At 39.5% G+C, this 26928-nt stretch overlaps 2 long non-coding RNA genes across 5 annotated transcripts in view; one reads left to right on the forward strand and one right to left on the reverse strand.

The window, feature by feature from the left end:
• LOC309638861 overlaps window positions 1–26928 on the forward strand; it is a 109835-nt gene that overhangs the window by 39991 nt on the left and 42916 nt on the right. The window contains exon 2 of the long non-coding RNA XR_014251363.1: window positions 10562–10689. This is a non-coding gene — a long non-coding RNA (uncharacterized lncRNA). The remainder of the gene's footprint in view (window positions 1–10561; window positions 10690–26928) is intronic.
• LOC309638849 overlaps window positions 1–26928 on the reverse strand; it is a 93608-nt gene that overhangs the window by 6246 nt on the left and 60434 nt on the right. The gene's annotated exons all lie outside the window — the stretch shown is intronic.

Consider the following 26928-nt stretch of genomic DNA (forward strand, 5'->3'; position numbering starts at 1 on the left):
TTCACTCTTCCATTCATGAATGCAGGAGCAATGTTTGGCTAAACAGCCTTCATCATTTTCTAGCTTGGGCAATTACATTATATTAGGGCAATTTATTTTTAAAAAGTTCTAGCCTCAGGGTCATCCTTACTGCAGCAATCTGGGCAGCATCTGCTTTTGCTCTTTGTGGGGTCTAGGGCTCCTTGGCAGCCCGGCATCTTGGACCATTGTAGAACCTCCCACCTTCTATAATTGGCATCACGCAATTTAGCTCTGAGTTTTAGTTCCACTCTTTGGGTCAGCTCTGTCCTCCCAGTTATTGTTAGAAGTCCTTTGTGTGCCGAAACCATGCCTTCCCCATTTCTTTCCCACTGTGCTTGGCACACGCCTTGCTCCGAAGGGATCTACCAGCCAGAGGCCTCTTGTGTTAGTGTTTCCTTGAACTCTGCAACATCTGACTCCGTGAAACACCTTTTTAGATTAAACTCTTTTACAAGGACTTCTTTGAGCTTACGCTTTTTGATTCACCAATATTATTGCTGATCATGTCTCTTTCATTTCTTTCCCCAGGGGAATCTCATTTACTTCCAGGGCTCTAATTATGACTTTTATGATAATGACAGCTAACCTACACACTCATCCCCACCTCTTAGGAAATTCACAATCAATACACCTAAAAGGAAATTTATTACCTTTTTGCACAAATCAGTATTCCTCTCTTTTGAAATTTATTTTATTCTACTTTGTGTTTATTTAGTTATTTTAGTATGTTTCACTTGATTTTAAACTCTCTCTCTCTCTCTCTCTCCGGCTATACCTGTAGATTTAAATGTATGTCTATATGGATATCTCTATGTATATTTATCTCTATAGCCCTCTATCACTTGGCCTCTGTAGATGCCTAATGAGTGTTCGATGGTTTGTCTTGCTTCACTGTTCTGGCCTTTATATTTAACTCAGGTTAGGTCAGAAGGGCAGTGCTTTGAGCTGAAGATCCTTCCAATCCCATGGGAAGGAACAGATCCAGTGTGTTCTCCAGAGATGATTATAGGGCTTCAGACCAGGAAAATTAAAAATTAAGTCATAAGGACATAAATACACAACATTTTTAAAAAGTTGATTTTATAAAGGAAATCATTAGGCCATGACAGTGCCATGTCAACTCAACAGGAGTGTGTAAATTAGCTCAAGGTTGGATTTTTGAGGCATCTGGGACTTGAGATTAGAAGAATTTTGTGCAATATTATAGGAGACATGACTTAAATTGTCTTTTTCAGAATAGTCTTGGAGAATACAAGTTTTCTTTATTTCCAAGAGATTTCAGGTGTGGTCCTTGAAACACAAGGATAGATAGGGAGGTTGTCCTTTAAGTTCAAGAGTTATACAGACTCATCTTATCACAAGCACATGGTGGTAAGACCACAGAACACATCATCTCCAGTGGATGCTGTCACTTCCCCGCCTAGATGAGATGGAAAAAGCCCACTGAACTTGCTAGGCCGAAGGCAGGTTAGACCATCAGAGTGGTTCACGGCCGTAGAACCTTCCCAGTGAATCTCTCCTCTTGCCTGCAACCATCTCTTGTGGTGCTTCAGATTCCCCTGTGTTTCATATGCCCAAACAAACATCCCAACCAGGCACAGACTTACAAGTGAGGGAATTGGAATCGTCCATTTCCATTCTGAAGTGTCTCCCTGGAGCCTCCATTCTGGTCTCTGTTTAGACTGGACCTCAAAACGCTAAATGTGCTTTTTCTCCGCTAGACACTTGGAAAAGGAGCTGTGAAATTTACAGTGCAATTCATATCACGGCAAGAATATTTTAAAACAGTGGTTTACGGTGTTTAAGCAAGCTTATTAGTCAGCAGGGATTTCTGCTGATGGCCCCTGGGATATCGAGTTAAGAATAGCTGGCTGCATGTCTGTGTTTTGGGCTTTGAAATGCTTTGGTTTCTTGGGCCACATTATCGCAGACTTCACCGCATTTTCAAACAACACACATAATAAATGACGTCTCCAAGAATCACTGTACAGCTTACCTGGATCCCTCTCCCCTTGTTTTGCACTCCATCGTCTGTTGCTTACATTTCAAAGCCTGCTGGAGACTGTTTTTCATCTAGCTCACTAGAGAGGAGTAGTTTTTCATGAAGAATTGGGTTGTTGAAGTGGTTGTAATTCTTCTTCCAACAATCTTGGCACCGGAGTCAATTTAAAAATGTATACATTTAGCTGGGTTGCTTTGGCTTGCCCTATTTACGATGGTGGATTTGGGGTGAATTCTCAGGCCTGTGCATGAATTCATATGCCTCAGTGCTTTGTATTAAAACTAGCGTTTGCGTCTACAAAGTCTCCAGTTAGATGCAATAATATTTAATTTAGTTGGGGAAATTAGAAACAACAGAACTTCACACATGACATTGAAATCAGAGTATATGAAGATACTCGTCTTCAGGCACTGTTTCTACAAGCAGTCCTATGTGACGGTAACACTGCCACATGGTTAAGTAAAAAGGCTGATGGACTTCTAGATCTTTTGAGTTCAGTTAGCACAGAGTGCATTTCTCTGCTTCTTTGAGACTCATGCTGTCTGTAACCAGACATAATTAAAAGATTAAAGAGACATTTAGAAATGTGAAGCTGGTCACTTTTTAATCAGGGAGATTGATTTTCCAATCCCAATGTGAAGGTGGAATTTTAAATAATTTATAGGGTAGAAATCAGTGGCTTGTCACAACTTGGCTGAAAGAATAAAGGCAAGGGGAAAAGAGGGACTTAATTTTTTCTTCCTCTTGAAGTGCCTTACAGAAAGGAGCATAAAAGGGAGTGAGCCGTGATTTGGTTGTTATAGATGAGATGTTTCCCAGCCTCTGTATCTCTGCTGGAAGAATGAAGATTAGTTTGGTTCCTTCCCACCCTCCTTCCTTTTCTCCCTGTGGCCGGAGGTCTGGACAAATTCTCTTGACTACTCAGCAACATTTCTCTTTTATCCTGCAGATACCAGTCAGGTTCCAATCGGGTTAAAACCAGAGTCTCCTAAAGAGGGATTGTGACTGCAGTACAGTGATGCCTCCATTAGCCAAGAGGGGCATTCCAGGGACACGTATTATCAGAAACTAAACAATCAGAGTCAGAATATAGGAGGGTTAAAGGAGGGCTCCACGGGGCTACGTCAGGGCACTTCTGGCATTAAAAGAAAAAGAGTCATCCGATAGTAATGTAGGTTCCAGTAATATGTGCAAGAAGATATTAAAAATGTGTTTCAGAAACCTTGGTGTTAAGGTTGATTGACTGATTGTCCAACACCAGAAGAAAGCTTGCAGGGAGCAGATAGCTAGCAGAGGCTGTTCTTTTAAGGGTATGGATTGTTCAGGAAGGATTGAAAAAAACTTCTACTCCCAGGTTGGCCAAGTTGGTAGGTCTTCCCTAAGTCAGGGGGTGTCAGGTAACAGAGGTTCACTGCTGGTCCCTTCTGAGCATGCACTGATCATGACACCTCTCCTCTTTCCCAGATGAGTTTTCAAGACCAAATCAGACTTACCTTCAGACAAAGCAGTAGGCTTAGTGAAATTTTCAAATTTGGTTTGCCGTCTCTCAAGATTTCTCTGCTGCTTTTAAAGTCTAGAGTGGCTTTGCCAAAGTGGAAGGTGGAATGGAGAAATCCTTTTATTCCCCAAGTACCCTATGAAGTCGTGGTTGCTGTGGATGAGTTGCTATTAAAGTGCATTGATCGGTAACAGGAAGTAAGTGACGGCAGCTCCTTCCATGCCAGCTCTTAGTCACCTGCTCGTGCTCTTGGGAAAGGGGGGGGGTGAGGGCTAAAGAGTGCACACTGTGCTGGAGGGGCGGTGGGAGGGAACTACTCTCATCAGAGGGAAGGAAATACGGAAGAGGCTAGAGAAGAAGATGGCTTCTCATGGCATCTGTCTGCCATGAATTTGGCTGGAACAGTTAGAAGCTGGGAACTAAGACATTCTTGCCCTCATCAAGATCCATCAATTGAGTGATTTATTTATAGGAAATTGCCTCCCATAGAACTTACTGATAAGAGGTATCACTGAAACAGGGGCCCAGAGCTTCTTAAAACGAATTGGCTAAGATTCCTAACCTTCTCCTTCTGGCTTCTGAGATGGTGATGAAGAGATTAAATGTAGAGGCCAAAAACCAACGCTCCAAATAGCAGACTGTGGGGCTGGATGTAACGATGAATTTCTGAAGATGAACAACATTCAGCGCCTCTTTTTGCCTTCGTGCTCTATATCCATGCATTCCTGTTCCTGTGCAAGATGTAACTAGAAATTACTACATGACAGTTCTGTCATTTCTACAATCCTGGCTACTCACCTATAACCCTAAAGCAGGGATTTTCAACTGCAGCACAATTGATATTTCAGGTTAGATCGTCCTTTTCTGGAAGAGGCTTCCATGTGCCTTGAAGGATGTCTAGCAGCATCCCTGGCCTCTACCCCTTCAATGCCAGTAACACCCGCTCCCATCCCCTACTTGTGACAAACAAAAATGTCTCCAGATATTGCCAGTAACCCCTGGGAGGATAGGGCAAAACTGCCCACAGCTGAGAATCGCTGTCTTAATCAAAACCTATAATCTATATTGAATTAGTAGGCCAATTACAAATCAGGTTGAATCTTCACTAATTTATTAAGCTTTCCTACAAATACGTAATAAATAATAAGACCACATTAGGCATGAGCCTGTGGGTTTGAGCCATGCTGGAAATCATTCTCTCATAATCGTTACCTACCCTGTTTACACCAGTGTTGCAATACAATCCTTAATAAGGCTCTCCGCACACAAAGTTGTACGTTACCACCTTCATTTCAACTCTCTTCCTCTTTGCCTCTCTTTGTAATTCCCCACCACCACCCTCTTAACCACCAACTGACTTAAATACGATACCTCTTTGAAGAATGTTTTCCAAAAGGCAATGTGGACTGTAAACAAATGATTCACTCGCGGTGGAGTTCCAGGCAGCAGGGCTCAGGTGGCCTGGGAGGGAGTTCTGCATGGGAGCCTCTCCCCTGTCCTTAAATCCTACCAGGCAGCAGCCCCCCAGCCCCTCTCTTTGTACGGTTAGCTCTGCCAGGGCAGATTATGTTATGAGTGTCCACTGACAACTGGCAATAGTAGCCAGGGGTTTTGGTAGCTTTGCTAGGAAACAGATCTGGTTTTGCTGTGAAGGATATTGTCTTAAAGGAAATGGAAGCTTTTTGCCCCAGGAAAGGAATAAATGCAATCAACAGTTCTTACAGGGATCCTGGTCCAAGCAGTTTTGGTCAGGTTCAGTGTGTCAGCAAATTGAACAAAAGTGTTACCACTGTAGATTATGAAATGCAGAATCTAACTTTAATAAGGTAACCAGTAAATGTGGGAGTTCTGGGTCAATAATGGGGAATTCTGGGTGAGTGAGAGCCAAAGAAAAATCAGTAAGACAGACCAACCAACAACAACCTGCAGGGTTACCATAAAGAACTCTTCACTTGAAAGCTAAATGAGAACAGGCAGTATAATTTCTATCTGTGAAACTGAGGGCAATCATCAGTTAGATCCCTTAAACTATAGCTTAATTAATTAAGAAAGAATATCCTGTAACCTGCCTTCACTGACTAATGTTCTTGCAAATTGCATACCCTCCTAGCTTCACATAGCTTAGGCAATATATATCACACGACTCCTTTAACTGCCCCCTATAGATAACACTTCTGACGTATGGATCGCTGTGGTAATGGTTGATTAAGTTGTTTTTCAGGAACTTGGAGTCAGCTGCTGTCCGATTCGAACCTGAGCCAATTAAAACTGGCTGGGACCACCAACCCGCCAACTGGGCATGCGCAAGTGTCCGCTCAGTAACCTTTTGACGTCAGAGGGTCACAAACTCCACCCTCAGACATGCTAACGCCTCCATTTCCTGAACATGCATCCCATGAAAAAGCGTGTAATTCAGACAGGCCTGTGTAGAGCAGCGATTACCTCACCTTTTTCTGTACCTCCAAACACCTTATACTCTCCAGCCACAAATACCCCAAGCCCCTCGCCTTGGTGAGGCAGATTCGAGACTTGTTCTCCTGTCTCCTAGTTCGGCTGCCTCATGAGTAAACCCTTTCTCTGCTGCAAACCTCAGTGCTCAGTGTCTGGCTTGCTGCAAGTTGGGCAAATGAATTTGGTTCGGTAACATGTGCACTAGCGTAGTGTTGCAAATGATGTTTGATCACCAGGTACATGTTACGGGGGGGATTCCTGTCCTAAGGGTCTTCTAGCACTTAGGCCAGCTGGAGGGGGGAGTGGGCATTTGGGGCCACTGATACATGGTCTGTCTGAAGATGGAGCCCTGAATAACAACCAGTCCCTCTGACAGCAAAAGTTGGTCTATTCCTTACCTTTCTGCTAGCTGAAGAGAGTGAAAAAGAAATGATCTTGCTGGTTAAAAAATCTCATGCTAAAAAAAAAAAAAAAAATCTCATGGTATATATTTTGAAATGTTTCTCCAATTACTGGAAACACAAGTGTTCATTCAAAATAATAAAATGGAACAAAACAAGATGGGATAAACTCAGAGGCAATCCATCCTGTGCTTCTAGCTTTCTTGAACTGGGATACAGTTCCTGTTAAGAACACAACGTCCCTGAAATCTGTAGAGCAGAGCAGGCAGGGCAGCAGCAAGCTGTGATCCATGACTGTCCAGTCTCTCCTGCTTAAATCAGCTCCTATCTGTCTTTGGAGATATGCCACCTTTCCTGTCTGTACACATGTGTTGACTCTTTCCTGAACCATTTTGAGATGTCTGGTGAAAACTGGATCTGGCATGTAAATGCTTGCTGAGTTTCCAAGCTCTGTAACAACTGCTTCCCTCCCCACATAAATGATCTGCTCAGCATAAGACTCAGGGCTGTCTGTTTCTTACTTGACTTTCAAACATTGGGTAACTCACTCCTAGGTGATCTCATTCAGTTTCAGGGTTTAAATACCATCTGTTTGCTGATGTCTCCCAACTTGCTTTGTCCTCTAATCCAGAATTTCACCTGAACTCCTGCTTCTTATTTCAGGATCACAACTGGGATGTCTCTTGGGCATCTCAAACCTCACATGTTCAGAACCTTGACCCCTGATTCCCATCCAGCAAACCTGTTCTTCCTGCAGTCTTCCGCATCTCAGCAAATGTCAACTCCACTCTTCCCCACGATCAGGCCAAAACCTTGGTATCATCCCATCCCTCATTACCCACATCTAATCCATCACAAAACTGTTGGTTCCACCTTCAGAGAACATCAATCCAGGATCAAGTCATTTCCTGCCGCCCGTACGTCTGTATCTGGCCCAAGCCCCGCCTTGTCTCTCGCCTGGTTAAACACAACAGCTTCCTAACTCATCTTCCTGCTTCCCCTCTTGTGCCCTTTCATCTGCTTTCTCAGCACAGCAGCTAGAGGAGCGCTGTTTAAATTTGCTGCTCTGCTTAGGATCGTCCAGAGTCCTCCCGTCTTAGAGTCAAGCCTGTGTCTTACGGACGAGAGGCCACACTGATGCTCCCGGTCGCATTTCCTGCCCCTCTTCCTCTTACCCACTGTGTTCCACACCTACCGTCCCCCTTGTTTTTCCTTAAGCCCACCAAGAATTCTTCTGCATCTGAGTCTCTGCACTTGCTATGACTGGCCTGGACTGCTGTTTCCCTAGACAGCAACCCGACTTCCACCCTCACTAACTTTGGGTTTCTGCTCAAATATCAGCCTACTAGTGGGGGAGTCCTTGACCCGACTGTCTGAAGCTGCACTTGGACCTTTGCTCCCCACGTACACCTCTCTACCCCCTTACCTATTTTATTTTTCTCCATGGCATTTATCACTTATACTTGTATACTTACTTGTATCCTTTGTCTCTCCTACGAGGATGTAAGGTCTATGAGGGCGGGACTTCATTTTGTTCACGGCTGTGTCCCTAGGGCCTGTACCAGTGACTAATACCTTCTAGTACACGTTTGTGGAATGAATGGCACCTTTTAATTCCATTTAAATGTTACTTTTGTAGGAAGCCTTCCATGATCCTCTAAGTCTCTGTGAACCGTCCATCCTTCCCACAGCTGTCTGTGCTTTCCCTGTTACACTACTTCTCACACTGCAGGGTGATTTTTCATGGTTAATTTATTAAAAACTCCCGTAAGAGCTGTATCTTTTTCACTGATGAATCCCCAATAGTTGCAAAGTGGTTAGCATATCATTGACACTCATATCATATTTGTTAAATTGAATGCAACTTATATATATTTATATGCATATATAGTATACGTAATGAGACTGGATTATAATTTAAGTGAAAACTCACATAATATAGAATTAACTGTTTTAAAGTATACAGTTCAGTGGTGTTTCATACATTCACCATGTTGTGCAGTCATCACCTCTCTCCAGTTTCTAAGCATTTTCATCACCCCAAGAGGAAACCCCACCCCCATTAAGCAGTCCACCACCACCTCCCCCTCGACTCCCTCCCTCACGCCAGCCCCTGGCAACTACTCATCTTCTTTCTGTCTCTATGGATTTACCTATTCTGGATATTTCACATAAATGGAACCCTACAATATGGGATTTGTTTTTGTCAGTGAGGTTTCAATATATGTGACTTAAAGTCTTTAGTAAAGCAAGACTGTTTTTAATCCTATTGGCACATGTAGCAATAGGTCTAACCTGTATCTCTTTCTTCCTTTCAAGTACATACCACTTGAAATGGCTAAATAAATGAATGTGAAACAGTTTCTTCCAAGGTTATCACTGTTATTTTACCAGAAGCCTTTTCTAGTGCAATGGCCAACCCTTCAAGCCTTCATCTTTCTCCGGCTCCCGCATCCTGTGTCTTTTATTCCATTCTCCCCCCACCCCCATAGTTTACTGTCTTCTCTCCCACCTCTTTCTTGATGCCTGCTGGGATGAAAGTATTGGCGGTAAAAGGCTAAAGCTGAGGGGAACTGATGAAAGTCCACAAAATCATGAAAGGTAGAGAAAATCTGTGTAAGAACTTGTTCCCCAAATCTCAGAATCTTTTTGAAGCTTAAAGGAGCTAGTTTAAGGGAAAAATAGAAAAGAAGTTCTATCTTATGTAGTAGATTGAATACATACAGAACTTGTTATCCCGGTGAAAAGATAAATAGCTTTAGGGTTTAGACAAATATACAGACAATAAATCAATAATAGGCTGTTGAGAGGAAGCTGGGGAGAGGAGTTCACATCCAAGGGCAATTTCATTCCCTCCCACAAATGCCCCCTCACGGGGGCAGGACTGGGCTGATGGGCCCCGGGTGGGCCCCATGGTGACAGGGTTAACTGGAGCCTCCTGAACTGATCGAGTAGACTGTCTCTTCCTCAGAAATCTTCCTGGAATTGCAGTCGGCTTCAGATTTTCAGAGGCAAATTTCACAAACCATCAGTTAACTGGCCCTTGGGTTGGACATTAACATATCTCTGACTTTGGGCTATTTCAGAACTTGGAGGTGAGAGGGTGACAGGGGAAAAGAAAGGCATGGAAACCAATACATTATTTTCCTTGTTACCAAGAATGGATTCAAATTTTATCTTGGAGGAGGCAAAAGCAAAGGTTTTGGATTATTTTAGGTTTTCAGTAGCCCGGTTAATTACCATGGAACACTTGAGAATTAGCTGAATAGTTTCAAAATTTTACATTTGATTAAACACCCTATTGAAGAAACAACATTTCTCTTTTATGCTTTGACATCAGCTTGTTTTTACTTTTAGACTTTTTAGTAATTTGGTGAGGGGGCCATATTAGCTTGAACGTATTGTATATAATTCAGTCTATCGTAATATTCCAATGCAATGGTCTGAAACCGATTTGGTCCCCAAATATTGCATTGTTTCTAGACTAATGTTAATATGTATGGTTTAAACTGGGGTATGACAAAGTTTCTCTGAAACAAATAAATGAACAGTAACCAAATATTGTTTCCTTTTGCCAGTGAAAATAGCTGGCTCAATGGATGGGCCAAAGAGAGCTAAAAGCAATGCGGTGAGATTTCTTTTCAAAAGCTTAGGCCTCTGAAATAGACAACTAGAAAAACTCACAGGAGTTTTGACCTCTGAAAATGAGGGTGTGCTTTTCTTTCAAAAAGAATCTGGTGAAATTTAGCGTAAAAGTGAAAATAACGTCATGGCTTCAGGCATGATGCAGAGATTATTAATCTGGGAACAAAAGGGCACTTGGCCAGTTAAAATAGTAATGATTTTAAGTAAGGACTACAACTTTCCCAGCAATGGCTGAAGCCCAATTAGGTCTTTCCAACTGGACTTGTAGTACCTTCTTCCAGATTATGCGGTTTGGCATAATACAGAATGAGTAAACATTCTTAGATGGGGAAAATATAATCAAAAGAAAATAATATCGTAGAGTAGCTTGCCCTGAGCCAGTATTAATGAGTGGGGAGGGTGCATTTGCTAGTTAAAGAGTATATGCTAAAGCCTAGGGGTAGGAGGTCCCTTGAAAAGAGATGACAAATCAGAAGACAAATGTTTTCAATTTGTGTGGTTTCCAGTAGGAAATAACTGATCAACTCACATGTGTTTGTTTAGGACCTACTTCATGTCTAGCCCTGTGCCGGGGATTGTTGGGTCTGCAGGAACTTAGCTCATTTGGGATCCTTGCGTCCCTCCTCCTCCTCATCATCAACACAGCCACCGTGAAATGAAATACGCATCAGGTACTGTGAATTTGTTATTTCGTTGAATGTTGGCAAATCCCCTGCACAGGAGATATTATTTTGCCTATTTCACAAATAGGAAAACTCATGTTCAAAGAGATTAGAAAACTTGCCCAAGGTCTTTTATCAGTGGCAGAGTCCAAATCCAAAATTCTACATTTTCAATATCTATAAATCTTATTTGAATGTACTGAATTTTTTTAAATGTATGTTAAATCTGGTTAGTTTTAGTTCTCGATTATCTGGAGGAAGTTTTAGTTCAAAGCAAAGTTGAAATTTCCTTTTTCCACAAAACAGCTTAGTTTTCCAACTATTTCCACATAACTATATTATCAGTATGTGCGACAGCTATTTAAGTCGTTTTGAAAGTCCCCTTTGGAGCTTTAAGATTATTTTTAATGTACATACATATTAAAGGAAAGGGACAGACCTTTTGTTCCCCCGAAGACGTTCCCTAATAAACAAATACAGCACATCTGAAATTATTTTGCTTTTATCTTGGCTAAAGTTTATTTAAGGGACCTACATTTTTTTAGGGACATTTAATTCACATACCCTTAAATTCACTCTTTTAAAGCATACAATTCAGTGGTTTTGAATATACTCACAAAGATGTGCGACCACCACATTCTCACTGTTCCAGAAAGAAACCCTAGGCTATTAATGGTCACTCCCCATTCTGCCTTCACTCAGTCTCTGGCAACCACTAATCTATTTTCTCTTTTTTTTAACTTTTAATTTTATTGGAGTATAGTTGATTTACAATGTTGTGTTAGTTTCAGGTGTACAGCAAAGTAATTCAGTTATACATCTATTCATTCTTTTTCAGATTCTTTACCCGTATAGTTTATCACATAATATTGAGTTCCATGTGCTTTACAGTCAGTCCTTGTTGATTATCTATTTTATATATAGTAGTGTGTGTATGCTAATCCCAAACTCCTAATTTATCCCTCCCCGCCATGTTTCCCTTTTGGTAACTAAGTTTGTTTTTGCAATCTGTGAGTCTGTTTCTGTTTTATAAATAAGTTCATTAGTATCATTTTTTTTTAAATTAGATTCCACATATGAGTGATATCACATGATATTTGTCTTTCTCTGTCTGACTTACTTCACTTAGTATTATAATTCCTAGGTCCATCCACGTTGCTGCAAATAGCATTATTTCATTCTTTTTTATGGCTAATATTCCCTTGTATATATGTACCACCTCTTCTTTATCCATTCCTCTGTCGATGGACATTTAGGTAGCTTCCATGTCTTGGCTATTGTAAACAGTGCTGCAATGAACAGTGGGGTACCACAAATCTATTTTCTGTCTCTATAGATTTGCCTGTTCTGGACATTTCATATAAATGGAATCATACAATACGTGATCTTTTGTGTTTGACTTTTTTCATGTAGTGTAATGTTTTCAAGGTTCATCTGTGGTGTAGATGTATCAGTAATTAATTCCTTTTTATGGCTGCATAATATTCTATTGTATGGGTATACCACATTTTGTTTATACATTCGTCAGTTGATAAACATTTGGTTTGTTTCCACTTTTAGACTATTATGATAATACTTCTGTGAACACTCATGAAAATGTTTTTGTGTGGAAGTATGTTTTCAGTTCTCTTGCATATATACAAGAGTAAAACGGCTGGGTTGTATGGTAATTAAGTTTAACTTTTTGAAGAACTGCCATACCGTTTCCTATAGCAACTGCACCATTTTACTTTCCTATCAGTAAGGTAAGAGGTTCTAATTTCTCCGCATTATACCTAATACTTGTTATTGTCTTTAAAATTTTTTTAATTATAGCTATTCTAGAAGGTGTGAGGTGGTATCTCTTCATGGTTTTGATTTGCATTTCCCTAATAACTAATGATATTGAGCATCTTTACCTGTTGGCCATTGTATATCTTCTCTGGGAAAATATCTATTCAGGTTCTTTGCCTATTTTTTAATTGGGCTGTTTGTCTTTTTGTTGTTGAGTTTTAAGAGTTCTTTATATATTCTGGATACTAGACCTTTATCAGATATATGATTTACAAATATTTTTTCCTGTTCTGTGGATTGTCTTTGAACTTTCTTGATACTGTCCTTTAAAGTGCAAAAGTTTAAAATTAATTATTTTTTGTTTGTGCATTTGGTATCATGTCTAAGAAATCATTGTCTAATGACAGATCAAAAAGACATATCTTTGTTTTCTTCTTGGAATTTTATAGTTTGCTCTTACATTTAGGTCTTTAATCTAGTTTTATATGTGGCGTGAGGTAGGGTTCCAACTTCAGTTTGTTTTTCCATTGCTAAAATGAAATGTCTTGGCAGAATAGCAGAGTGATTACAAGCTCAGGCTCTAGCATCTAACTGCTGAGATTTAAATTCCTTTTATTCAGTTACTAGTTGTATGATCTTAAGAAAGCACCCTATTTTCTCTATGCTTCATCTTTCTCATGTAAAGAGGGATAGAGTAGTAACTATTCATTAGTCTGCATTAAAATTCAAATCATAGAATTGTCATAAGAATTGAGTCTGTGCATTTAAGGTGCTGATGGATGGTAAGCACTGACAGATAATAAGTTATCATCATCTCTGGCTCCATGAACTCTCTTTACATTTAGGATTAGCTCAGCATCTCCTCTAGGTATACGTTTTCAATGGCAGACTTGATAAGTGTCTCATCAAGAACAGGACTTAGATAGATTTTAATATACCTCAAATGATCCAACAGGGTTGGATGTGGGCTGAATTTATAGTTGTAGCTCACCACAATAAGAAGCAAAGTATTTGGAGAAAGGCATTTCCAATCTCTTACAGAGCTTCACACAAATAAAGAAGACTAAAGCAAGGCAAATGTACTAGTTTGCTAGGGCTGCTGTAACCAAGTACTACAAATGGATGGTTTAAACAACAGAAATTTATTTTTTCACGGTTCTGGAGGCTGGACATTTGTCTCCAGTTTCCTCTTTTATCCTTTTTGGTGGCCCTGCCCACCACAGCCCCCCCTGGGGGGCCAGTCCTCTCATCTGGCTAGCATCAATTTGATCACACAGAAAAAGCCTAATTCCTGCCAACATGCAAGCAACTTAAAATGTTACGTGTCGATCCAATAATGGATTTCTTACCCAGGTAGTACCACCAAACTATGAACTATTTGACTCCCAACAGGAGGAAGATCTGAAAGCCCAACTTATTTACAAAAAAGGCTGCCAGCCCTGATTTGACCTTCAGTACCCTGCCAGGAGCATGTCTTCTGCTACCATTTGTCCCATTGATCCCTGCAAAACTAAGCTTTATGCTGCAGGGCCTTGGGGGGGGGGGGACCTTCTGACCTGTCTCTGCTGGGCCCCCCTCCACGTGAGTGGGTTCCAGTAAGAACCAGAAGTTACTTCTTCTAGGCGTGGTACATTTTGATGCAGAAGCAAAGGCAACGATTAACTCTAAAACTGATGTATTTGTTGTGATATTTGCAACAAGCCAGTGAAGGCAGTGCACTGGAGAGGAACACGTTTTGCTAACTCTCTAATCTTTTCAAGTAGGGAACAAACTGCCTTCAGAGCACATCAGTCCTACTGAGATGAAAGGTCCTTAATTTGGTAGTTTGTAGAAAATATTTACCAGGAAACTTTCAGTTCACATAACAAGAAGCTTCTAGGTAATTTAGAGTTACTTGTCTTCTAATGTGAACTCAGTATTCTTAAAAAGACAAGGCAAGGGTTAGTGCTTCCTGGGATTTGGCTTCAAGTAAATTAATACACGATTGCTGCCTTCGACAAGGGACACAGGCATGGGGTAAAAGTGTTGCCTTAGGGAGACTTTTGTCAAATGGATAATTCAAAAAAGTCATTCCTTTTGAGCTTGGAGTCATTAACTCCTCTAGTTACCAACTGTGAGAGTTATGTTTGAGCTTGTCTTGAAAATTACTTAAAAAAAGGAATAGACAAGGGGCTGTTGACTTGGCTGCCACTTTATTTACACGTCTTAAGCAAGAAGCTGCATATACTTGTTTTAAGATCCATTTGGAATCCTACTGGCACTCTCCAGTTATCTCATAGAAGAGTCCCGTCTGTGTTAGAATCAGCCCCTGCTACAGTGCGGGTCAGACTCAAAAGTTGTTACAGACCCTAGATAACTCATTCCTTTTTCTTTTTAATTCAGGAAAAGTAATATTCAAATACTTGTTCTTACATACTCAATCATTTGAGCAGATCAACTCAAAGGAAACTCTTTTAGGACAAGCTCACTGTCCGGTACTTTGTTCAGAAAGTGAAAGCTCATCAAAGTGCTGTCAGTTCTGTTGGTTCTTAGTCAATGGGATGAACATGAGGAAAGGAGAGGGAATTCCAACTATTATAGTATTAAGGGTGTGGGGTAGGTATTTTAGTTTTTTAGGGCTGCTGTAACAGAGTACATAGACAGGGTGGCTTAAATAACAGAAATGTATTGTCTCACATGTTTGGAGGCTGGGAAGTCTAAAATCAAGGTGTCAGCAGGGTTGGTTCCTTCTGAGGGCTGTGAGGGAAGGATCTATTCCCAGCCTCTCCTTGGCTCATAGATGGCCGTCTTCTCCCTACATCTTCCTTCTGTAAGTGTTCTGTGTCCAAATTTCTCCCTTTATAAAGACACAGACCATATTGGATTAGGGCCCATCCTAATGACCTCATTTGAACTTGCTTACCTCTGTAAAGACCCTATCTCCAAATAAGTTCACATTTTAAGGTATTAGGTGTTAGAACATCAACATACGAATTTGGCTGGGAGGGGGATGAAATTCAGCCCATAATGTGGGGGAAGTGTGGCATCAGTGAAAACCTGTGTAAGGAGCACCAACTGCTGGTTTCTGGTAGCCTCACTGATACGCTCAGTGCAAAAACAAATGCTTTCAGTGTCTCAAAAACAAACCTCCTAGAAGCAGTCAGATTAAGTTCACTGTGTTCTATTAACCAATACACAGAAGTGCCCAGGACCTTTTGGAAAGATTTTCACCACAAGGTATATAAACCATTAAAAGACTCGGTATTTGAAGGAACATCGTTTTAATTATCAGTGACTTTAACTTATATGTTCATACCTCACTCACTGATTTTTCATTCTGAATAACTGAGGTTCCTGTATTTAAAATTTTGCTGTAGCCTATTTCATTCTTATCCAGAGGATGCCTAGGACAATGTGTCTTTAGCATGGAGTAATGAAGACAATTTTAATGACACTTTTGTTAAGACTGATATACCTGCCTCTTAAAATCGGGATTACTTTGGACAGGTGACTTAATCTCTCTGTGCTTCTCTTTCCTTGTCTGTAACATAGTTTAGTAATAGAGTTGAAGAGTCAGATGAGATAATGGCAGGTAAGCTCTTAGTTTGGGACCTGGCACATAGTAGATGCTCAATAAATCGTAGCTGCTCCAACTTTATTATAGTTTGTATCTTTATAAACCAAGATTGTGGATCAGAGGCCAGGTCTTCAGTGTCGACAGGCTGAGAGCAGGTGGGGAGGGCCACCGATCATGAAGGGGAGCTTCCTGAGTCGGAGGGGGTACTTTATAAGCTGGGTGATGCTGAGGAGAGGGAAATGATAAAAGGTTGTGATGTGACCCGCACTCCCAACATCCTGCACGTCTCTATAAACTGCACACATCACAGTATCACTGATATGACTGGACTTCCTGTGGAAGTTAGCATGAAATGGTGGTTGGCACCAATCTGGTATTAGAGTACAGGGTTGAGACAAAAAGTCAGAAGGGAGGAGAAAAAGAGGAATCCATGAGTAAATAAGAGCTGAAATTCAGAGTATTCAACCCTTTAATCCCCTACAAATAAATAAATGATTGAGTGAAGCCCATGTTGTTTACGATAAGATGTATCTATTGATAGAAAATGAGAAAACTCTCCTCAGTCTTGTTGCTTTCAATATTCTCTAGTATAATTAACCCCTCAATTATCAGTTTTCCTTCCATTCTCTTGGCTTTCTTTGGTTCTCTTGGTTGTTTGGGTTTTCATCCATATAATTAGTCTCCCTGTGTAACTTTCTCCCATACAGTGTATGCAACTATACCTATTACTTTCCCTATATTTCTGGCTGCTTTCAATCACTTTTAGTCCAACTGGGGAGATATTGCTTAATGGTGAAGTTTACCCTGATCAGCAGACAATTCAAGACCACCCAGAATGTTCCTCTAAACCATTTTTCCAGCCTCATTTACCATCATTCCTTACATCAAACCCTTTAATCAGGGCAAATAAGTGACTTACTGTTCCCCCCCGAGTTCCCATTTTCCATGCTGTTGTTTTTTTCTCCCTGGAATACTCCTATTTCTTTCCATCTCTTCTTCACCCTTTCCTCCCCACTTCCCACCCAATGCGCACACACACAAAACTGGAGCCTCCGACTTCCAGCTCAGAAAACACCACCCCTGCCCTCCCAAGAAGAAATAATTCCACTGGTTCTTGCATGGTATTTCCTTCAGATGCCATCCCACACCTCATCTAACAGTATTTTCAGTCTTATGCTGAATGATTTGCATGGTGAGACTGAAGGTCCCCACTCCCCAGAGCCTAGCTCACTGCCTGACATAGAGGGGCAACTCGATACAGGTTTTAATGGAGGGAGAAATGAAGGGATGGGAGTGAATAGTAACAGGGAAAATCCCAAACATCAAATAATCCCAAAGTAATCTATATATGACTTTGGAATGTATTTTATACACACATTCAGAGAACATCAAACACAAAACTTCAAACACAGAAATGAAGCCAGCCTGTACAGATCCCAGTTGGGTGGGGTGGCCTGGAAAAAGGGTGGGAATCCTAACAGGAAGGGAGGAACATCTCACCAGGCAACTGCCCTTTGCCAGCCTCAGTGGCTTATCTAGAAATCAGAGAGACTCCACATGACTTAGCGCTCAAGGGTATAGGGCTGGGTAATTAATAAATGACTGTAATGCCTTTGGAAATGGAAGTGCTATGCAAATGCTAAATGATAATAGAAAACAATCATCTTCCATTATCTTCTTTAAAGATGTCAGTGACATACTCTTAAATCTAAAGTGGGTTCAAGAAACAGCAGTTAGTTTAACAGGGAGGTGCACCAAATGATCATGCAAACCCATTCAGCTTCCTAAAGGCAATTATAGTGCTGACCATCAGCCCTGAAAACAAATTACAGTAGCTAATGACAGGGAACGGTAATTAGAATGTTTTTAGAAAATTACTTGGAAACAAAATTGTCAACAAAGACCACTCAAATGTAGCTGTAAACAGCTTAAATAACAGAATATTGCAGTGGCCTAGGCCCCAACTGACATGAAGAAGATGTTAAACACATTCCGGGTCCCAAATCACTGTTTTCCAAGTGCTTATGTACATTGTTTTTAACCTCAGTCTTTCTGGGTCATTCTAAATGAGGTGGAGAGCCAAGTGCCCTTGAACATTCTGCTGTTTAGTAAAGTCTTATCCGGGTTCACTCATATATTCTGGATAAGTCTCCCTTTCCCCTCTCCTTTGCAGTCTTTGTTATCTTTGGCATTCGTTTTTGAAAAACATGCGCCTCACTTGGAACAAATCCATTAAAGCAAACAACCTTAAAACTTTCCCAACAGACCCCACTGCTGCAATCCACAGGTGGCCCCGATCCTGGGGAACCCAGCTCCCAGGGGTTACAATGCTTGCAGAGATCCTGGGGAAAGAGTTTCTTTTTAGCTATAATAGAATCTGACATTTACATATCTCAATTTTAATTCCCTGCAGACTAGTGCAGCTCAAGCCTGTGATAAGCAAGTGGGGGGATGGAGTATAGAGGAAAAAAAACAGACATGGGTAGAGGAGGGTATGGAACGGGAGACAAAGGACACCCTGCAAGCCTTGAAATTGAAACATGTTCTCATCCTGTTTCATTAGTAACAGAGCAAAACCACAGAAATTTGAGGAGGGAACTGCTTCTATAAAAAGTTGCCACTTTTTTTTTTTTTCCAGAAAAGCTCAAGTTTAACTCCTCATTTATTGCCTGTAATGGAAGACTGAGCAATTCCTTGCAGTTGTGTGTATCTGTGTGTGTTTTAAGGCAAAACAAGTACCAAAAATATTTTTTAATAAGAAACCATACTCAGTGGAATTCTTTCTGAAATGTGTATTCCACATGCTTCTCTGACTAGACAGCATCCCAAAGAGGGTAAGTGTCCTGCAACTGAGGGCTCCAATGTCATTATTAGAGCCAACTGCCATAGAAAATGCTGGAATATAGTTATGCTTGGCACCTAATATTAAATCATTTTCAAAATGTTTTAGTCCACTTTGGGGTGGTTTGCTCTACCTCTGGACTTTACTGTCAGGCTGGCAGATGTCACCATCCACTTTTCAATTTCCTGCTTCTCACATGCTATGGCCTAAAACTCTAACTTGTTAGAATTGTGGCAGGAATGAATCTAACTGGCTTTTAGTAGGAGCCTGTGAGTTAAGTGACATTCACTGCTTACTAGAATCCTTTTTACTTTTATCTGCCTCCTGACCACATTCCAAAGATTTGAGCTGACTGTATAAATGGGGTACCACTGAAATTAATAAAAGGTGCTAATTATAGCATAGAATTTAGGCATCTGATAGAGATTTATATGAGATACCCAGATTACACATGACTTTTGTTCAATTTTCTGGCTTTTAATTTCATATTTTCAGGATGATACAATATGTTAACATCCTATTTATTTTTAATTATTTTAATTTGTAAAATTTCCACTAATAGGATGAATATAATTCTATTACAGAGAATTTGTTATACAGAGAAAATAAACAACAACCCCAAAACCTGTAGTTCCTATCACCCTAACACTACCATGCTTTGCACTTTGGTGTACTTCTTTTGATATGCATGCTTTTCCTATGCATGCTTTTGCAAACATACTTATACTGACATTTGCTGTACAAGTTTACATCCTAGTTTTTTTTTTAATTTATTGAAGTATAGTTGATTTACAATGATTCAGGTGTACAGCAAAGTGATTCAGTTATACATGCACATATGTACTTATTCTTTTTCAGATTCTTTTCCATTATAGGTTATTACAAGATAGTGAATATAGTTCCCTCTGATATACAGTAGGTCCTTGTTGTCTATTTTATGTATAGTAGTTTGTATCTGTTAATCCAGGATTCCCAATTTATCCCTTGCCCCTTTCCCTTTGGTATTTCTGTTTTGTAAATAAGTTTATTTGTACCATTTTTTTTTTTTTAGATTCCACATATAGGTGATACCATATGATATTTTGTCCTTCTCTGACTTCACTTAGTATGATAATCTCTAGGTCCATCCATGTTGCTACATTCTTTTTTATGGTTGAGTAATATTCCATTACATATCTATAGATGTATATATATCTTTTTTATCCATTCATCTGTCAATGGACATTTAGGTTGCTTCCATGTCTTGGCTCTTGTAAATAGTGCTATGAACTATTTACAAAAGATGTGTGCATCTTTTCAAATTAGAGTTTTCATCTTTTCCAGATATATGCCCAGGAGTGGGATTGCTGGATTGTATGCTAAACTCTATTTTTAGTTTTTTAAGGACTCTCTATACTGTTCTCCATAGTGGCTGCACCAATTTACATTCCCACCAACAGTGTAGGAGAGTTCCCTTTTCTCCACACCCTCTCCAGCATTTATTGCTTGTAGACTTTTTGATGGCGGCCATTCTGAGTGGTGTGAGGTGATACCTCATTGTAGTTTTGATTTGTATTTCTCTGATAATTAGTGATGTTAAGCATCTTTTCATGTGCCTGTTGGCCATCTGTATGTCTTTCTTGGAGAAATGTCTCCTTAGGTTTTCTACCCATTCTTTGATTGGGTTGTTTTGTTTTTTTGATATTGAGCTGTATAAGCTGTTTGTATACTTTGGAAATGAAGCCCTTGTCAGTCACATTGTTTGCAAATATTTTCTTGCATTCTATAGGTTTTCTTTTAGTTTTGTTTATGGTCTCCTTTGCTGTGCAAAAGCTTTTAAGTTTAATTAGGCCCATTTGTTTATTTTTACTTTTGTTTCCATTACTCTAGGAGAGGGATCCAAAGAAATATTGCTGTGATTTATGTCAAAGAGTGTTCTGTGTTTTCCTCTAGGAGTATAGTATCCAGTCTTACATTTAGGTCTTTAATCCATTTTGAGTTTATTTTTGTAGATGGTATTAAAGAATGTTCTAGTTTCATCTTTTACATGTAGCTGTTCAGTTTTCCCAGCACCACTTATTGAAGAGACTGTCTTTTCTCCGTTGTATATTCTTGCCTCCTTTGTCATAGGTTAATTGACCATAGGTGCGTGGGTTTATTTCTGGGCTTTCTATCCTGTTCCATTGATCTATGTGTCTGTTTTTGTGCCAGTACCATACTGTTTTGATGACTGTAGCCTCGTAGTATAGTCTGAGGTCAGGGAGCCTGATTCCTCCAGCTCCACTCTTCTTTTGCAAGATAGTTTTGGTTATTCAGGGTCTTTTGTGTTTCTGTACAAATTTAAAATTTTTTGTTCTAGTTCCATTGATAATTTGATAGGGATTGCATTGAATCTGTAGATTGACTTAAGTAGTATAGTCATTCTGACAATACTGATTCTTCCAATGCAAGAACACTGTATGTCTTTCCATCTGTGTCATCTTTGATTTCTTTCATCAGCATCTTATGGTTTTTGGAGTACAGGTCTTTTGCCTCCTTTGGTAGGTTTATTCCTAGGTAATTTTATTCTTTTTGATGCAGTGGTAAATGGGATTGTTTCTTTCTCTTTCTGATCTTTTGTTCTTAGTGTATAGAAATGCAACAGATTTGTGTATATTAATTTAGTATCCTGCAGCTTTACCGAATTCACTAATGAGCTCCAGTAGTTTTCTGGTGGAGTCTTTAGGATTTTTCTATGTATAGCATCATGTCATCTGCAAACAATGACAGTTTTACTTCTTCCTTTCCAATTTGGATTCCTTTTATTTATTTTTTTTCTGATTGCTGTGGCTAGGACTTCCAAAACTATGTTAAATAAAAGTGATGAGAGTAGACATCCTTGTCTTGTTCCTGCTCTTAGAGGAAATGCTTTCAGCTTTTCACCATTATGATATTAGCTGTGGGTTTGTCATATATGGTCTTTATTATGTTGAGGTAGGTAGGTTCTGTCTATACCCACTCTCTGGAGAGTTTTTATCATAAATGGGTGTTGAATTTTATCAAAAAGCCTTTTCTGCATCAATTGAGATGATCATATGATTTTTATTCTTCAATTTGTTAATGTGGTATATCATATTGTTTGATTTGCAGATATTGAAAAATCCTTGCATCCCTGGGATAAATCTAAATTTTGTAGTGTATGAGCCTTTTAAAAAAATTTTATTTTATTCAAATATAGTTGATTTACAATTTTGTATTAATTTCTGTTATACAGCAAAGTGATTCAGTTATATTTACATTCTTTTTCATATTCTTTTCCACTATGGTTTATCACAGGATATTGAATATAGTTCCCTGTGCTACACAGTAGGACCTTGTTGTTTATCCATTTTAAGTGTAATAGCTTGCATCTACCAACCCCAAACTCCCACTCCATCCCTCTCCCCCCCGCCCAACCAGCTGGCAGCCACAAGTCTGTTCTCTATGTCTGTCTGTTTCTGTTTTGTAGATAGGTTCATTTGTGCCATATTTTAGATTCCACATATAAGTGATATCATATGGTATTTGTCTATTTCTCTTACTTCGCTTAGTATGATAATCTCTAGGTCCATCCATGTTGCTGCAAATGGCATTATTTCTTTTTAATGCTGAGAGTAATATTCCATTGTATATATGTACATCTCTTTTTTTATCCATTCATCTGTTGATGGACATTTAAGTTGTTTCTATGTCTTGGCTACTGTAAATAGTGCTGTTATAAATATAGGGGGTGCATGTTATCTTTTTGAATTACGGTTTTGTCTGGATATATGCCCAGGAGTGGGATTGCTGGATCATATGGTTATTCTATTTCTAGTTTTTTGAGGAACCTCCGTACTGTTTTCCCTACTGGCTGCACCAATTTACATTCCCAGCAGTGTAAGTGGGTTCCCTTTCCTGGATGAGCCTTTTAATTGATTGTTGGATTCAGTTTGTTAGTATTTTGTTGAGGACTTTTGCATCTGTGTTCATCAGTGATATATTGGCCTGTGATTTTCTTTTTTTGTGGTATTTCTGTCTGGTTTTGGTATCAGGGTGATGGTGGCCTCATAGAATGAGTTCAGAACTGTACCTCTGCCTGCAATTTTTAAAAATAATTTCAGAAACAGGTGTTAACTCTTTTTAAAATATTTGGTAGAATTCACCTGTGAAGCTATCTGGTCTTAGATTTTTGTTTGTTGGGAGTTTTTAAATTACTGATGAAATTTCAGTACTGGTGACTGGTCTGTTCATATTTTCTATTTCTTCCTGGTTCAGTCTTGGGAGATTGTACCTTTCTAAGAATTTGTCCATTTCTTCTAGGTTGTCCATTTTATTGGCATAGAGCTGATCATAGTAGTCTCTTATGATCCTTCGTATTTCTACATCCTGTTTTTAAAATGTACTATCTCGTAACTATTTTCCTTGTTGCTATATATATATATATATATATATATATATATATATATATATATATCTTCATGGTTATCCTTTTAATGACAACAGATTATTCCACTGAGTAGCTATATAATCATTTACTTAAATATTTTCTTATTATTGAAACTTTAGATTATTTTCAATTTTTTACTATTATAATAACCCTGCCATAAACACCTTCCTGAACACAGCTTTTGCTTGCTTGATTGATTGACTTGGGATTTTATCTTTAGGAGTCTCAGAAGTAAAATTACTTAGAAAAAGACTATGACAACTTAGAACCAAGTCTTAGAAAAGGAAATTTTTGGATGGGTATTGGTAACCATGGACAGCAACTGAAAGCAACTCCAAACAAGGTGGCATGAATCCCAGAGATGAGAGGTATTGGGCTAGGGAAGTGTGTTTCACAGCTCTGCTGCTACACTTCTCAAGTATACATACTGCTCTACAATGGTAACAAAGGCTTTGGAATGTTTTAAATAAGATAATGTGAAAAGCATCCTTGAATCATTGTTGAAATGTGGCAGCTATGTGGAGAAATCTGTATCATAGCAGCAGTACACCTGTGTTCAGGTTGATTCATGGGAGGGAAAAGGGAAAGAACTAGGTTGAGAGAATTCTTACATAAGGTAAGAGTTCTTTCTGGATGAACACTTAAGGCTAATGAGCAATTTCCTTATACTTTTGTCTTTACTGGATGCCACATGAATGCACTGGGATGATTTTGGTAAGTAACAGAAGATCCAAATAAAAGCCTAAACAGGAAGGGGTTTATTATTTCACATAACAAAAATCCATAAGGAATAATATTAATAATAATTTATTCAAGAAATAACATTAAGGACTAAGTCTCAGGTATTATGCTATGCTCTTAACATGTATTAACTCATTTATTCCCTTATATAAAGCTCATGATGTGTCCCCACCTTGAGATGAGGCAACTGAGGCATGGAAAGTTTAATTATTATTAAAGTTTACACAAATATTAGGTGTAAGATCCAGAATTTAAACCCAAGCTGTCCAGCTCCAGATCCTACTCGTTTAACTATTCTAATAGGACTCTTCTCAAATAGTTAATTCATTGGTTCTATAATTTCATAAATGATAGAAAACACAAATTCAAGTATACCACTTGATTTACAGTTGGTGTACATTCTGATTGGTTGGTGCCTGTAGTGTACTGGTTTTAACTATTTGCTATATCACCCCTGGACCTAGGTAATTTCCAGCTTTCTACTTTGTCATCTTTATCACATTGACAGTGTCTTCCTTCATGGTTGAGAGAAGTTCATTAATTTGAAGAATCACAGGTATGATGATGTCCAGCGAAGATGAGTTAGATATTTTCTTTCTCTTTCTCTTAGAATTTATTACTTAGCTTCTTAAAAAGTATAACATACATACACAAATCTTAAATGGTCAGAGGATTTAATTCTTTTCTGGAAGGCAGAGAGCCAACACAAGTTGACCTGAAAATATCCTAAGGGTGGATCCTAGGCTTTGTTAGGCTTGATCTTTTCATGGTTTGTTCTGACTCTCACAGTAGGGTCATCTGGGTTCTCAACAACATTAGGGGCCTTCAATCATGTTGGGCCTCAAACTTCAACCTCTGTTTTCTCATCCTCTTTGGAAATGCCAAACCTGAACTTTTTCCAGGCCAGAGAGATCATCTCTGTGCTGGCTGTCACTTTCTGCTCCACCTTCACTCCCCACACCATTAATGGGTAGAATTAGAGCATCCTGATGGAGAAAAAAAAATGCAGGGCTTCTTTCAGTTTGTCTCCTCTCTCTCCAGAAATTTGGCCAAGCAAGTCCTATTTGCCTTCACTGTTCTTTTATGGCTTTCAATGGATGGTTTAAATATTTTGTTCAGCCTTCATAAGGAGGGGAAAGTCTAACCAGAATACCCTCAACAGAATACCTCTTGAGTCCCAATGGCAGGGATTTCCTAAGTGAGTCAGTGACAAGGGGAAGAGACCATCATATATAGTTTAGACCAACTTGGGCACATGGGACATCTAAGCCAAATTGAGACTCTGTCAGAAAAAATGAGGGGAACTAGGATTCCAGACTGTCTATTTATATGATGATGGCTTTCCTTACAAGGACTATCACATGTTGGGATTATATGGGGCTCTCCACAATCTTAATCTTCTCCAGATAAACCCACCTTCTGATATAGGAGCTTCTTCTCTGCTTTGATTCTATTAGTTTACAAGCTCCTCTGGACTGGTGCTCTGCCTCTCTTTGTATCCCAAATATAAAATGTGGCTAAAATCTAGATAAGGGAGGCTCCATTATGACTCATTTGATTTAAAATGCAAGTTTCATATGTGAAACCAAAATAACATTAAAAATTGTGTTATAATGCATCACAAAACATGAAAATAATAATTTCCTCCTCAATACCAATAACAACTCCAAAACCTATTTTAAAAATTTCTATGGGAAGTTTATATTATAGAAACCTATATAAATTATTTACAATTGGTTATATGTATACTTTTGTTTTTAAAAAGTAGTTCGTTTCCTGGACAAGATGGTGGAGTAGAAGGAACTTGAGCTCACCTCCTCTCATGAGCATCCCAAAGTCACAACTAACCGCTGAACAAGACTGGAACCTACCAAAAAAGATATCCTATATCCAAAGACATAAAGAAGAAACCACAGCAAGACAGTGGGAGAGGCGCACTTGTGATATAATCCCATATCCCCCAGATGGGCGACCCACAGACTGGAGAATAATTATATTGCAAAAGTTCTCCCACAGGAGTGAGCTTTCTGAGCCCCACATCAGGCTCCCCAGCCTGGGGGCGTCTGGCATTGGGAGAAGGAGCCCCCAGAGCATTTGGCTTTGAAGGCCAGCAGGGCTTCATTACAGGAGCTCCACAGGACTGGGGGAAACAGAGACTCCACTCTTGGAGGGTGCACACAAGGTCTCGTGTGCACCAGGACCCAGGGAAAAAGCAGTGATTTCATAGGAGCCTGGGCCAGACCTACCTGCTGGTCTTAGAGGACCTCCTGGGGAGGCAGGGGGCAGCTGTGGCTCTCTCTGGGGTCATAAAAGCTGGTGGCAGACATATCAGGGAGTGTTCATCTACTGAACTCTTGTTGGAGGCAGAGGGCCTGAGATAATATTGGAAGATATAATAGCTGAAAACTTCCCTAACATAGGAAAGTAAACAGCCACCCAAGTCCAGGAAGTGCCGGGTGTCCCATACAGGATTAACCCAAGGAGGAACACGCCAAGACACAAAGTAATCAAACTGCCAAAAATTAAAGAGAAAATATTAAAAGCAACAAGGGGAAAGCAACAAATATCATACAAGGAAATCCCAATAAGGTTATCAGCTGATTGTTCAAAAGAAACTCTGCAAGCCAGAAGGGAGTGGCATGATACATTTAACGTGATGAAAGGGAAAAACCTACAATCAAGAATACTCTACCCAGCAAGGTAGATTTGATGGAGAAATCAAAAGCTTTACAGACAAGCAAAAGCTAAGAGAATTCAGCACCACCAAACTGGCTTTACAACAAACGGTAAAGGAACTTTTCTAGGTGGAAAGAAAAGGCCACAACTAGAAAAAAGAAAATTGAAAAATGGGAAAGCTCACCAGAAATGGCAAACATACAGTAAATGTAGGAAATCATCCACACACAAATA

Source organism: Balaenoptera physalus, assembly GCF_965194825.1.
Source record: "Balaenoptera physalus genome assembly, chromosome: 11".
Taxonomy (NCBI): domain Eukaryota; kingdom Metazoa; phylum Chordata; class Mammalia; order Artiodactyla; family Balaenopteridae; genus Balaenoptera; species Balaenoptera physalus.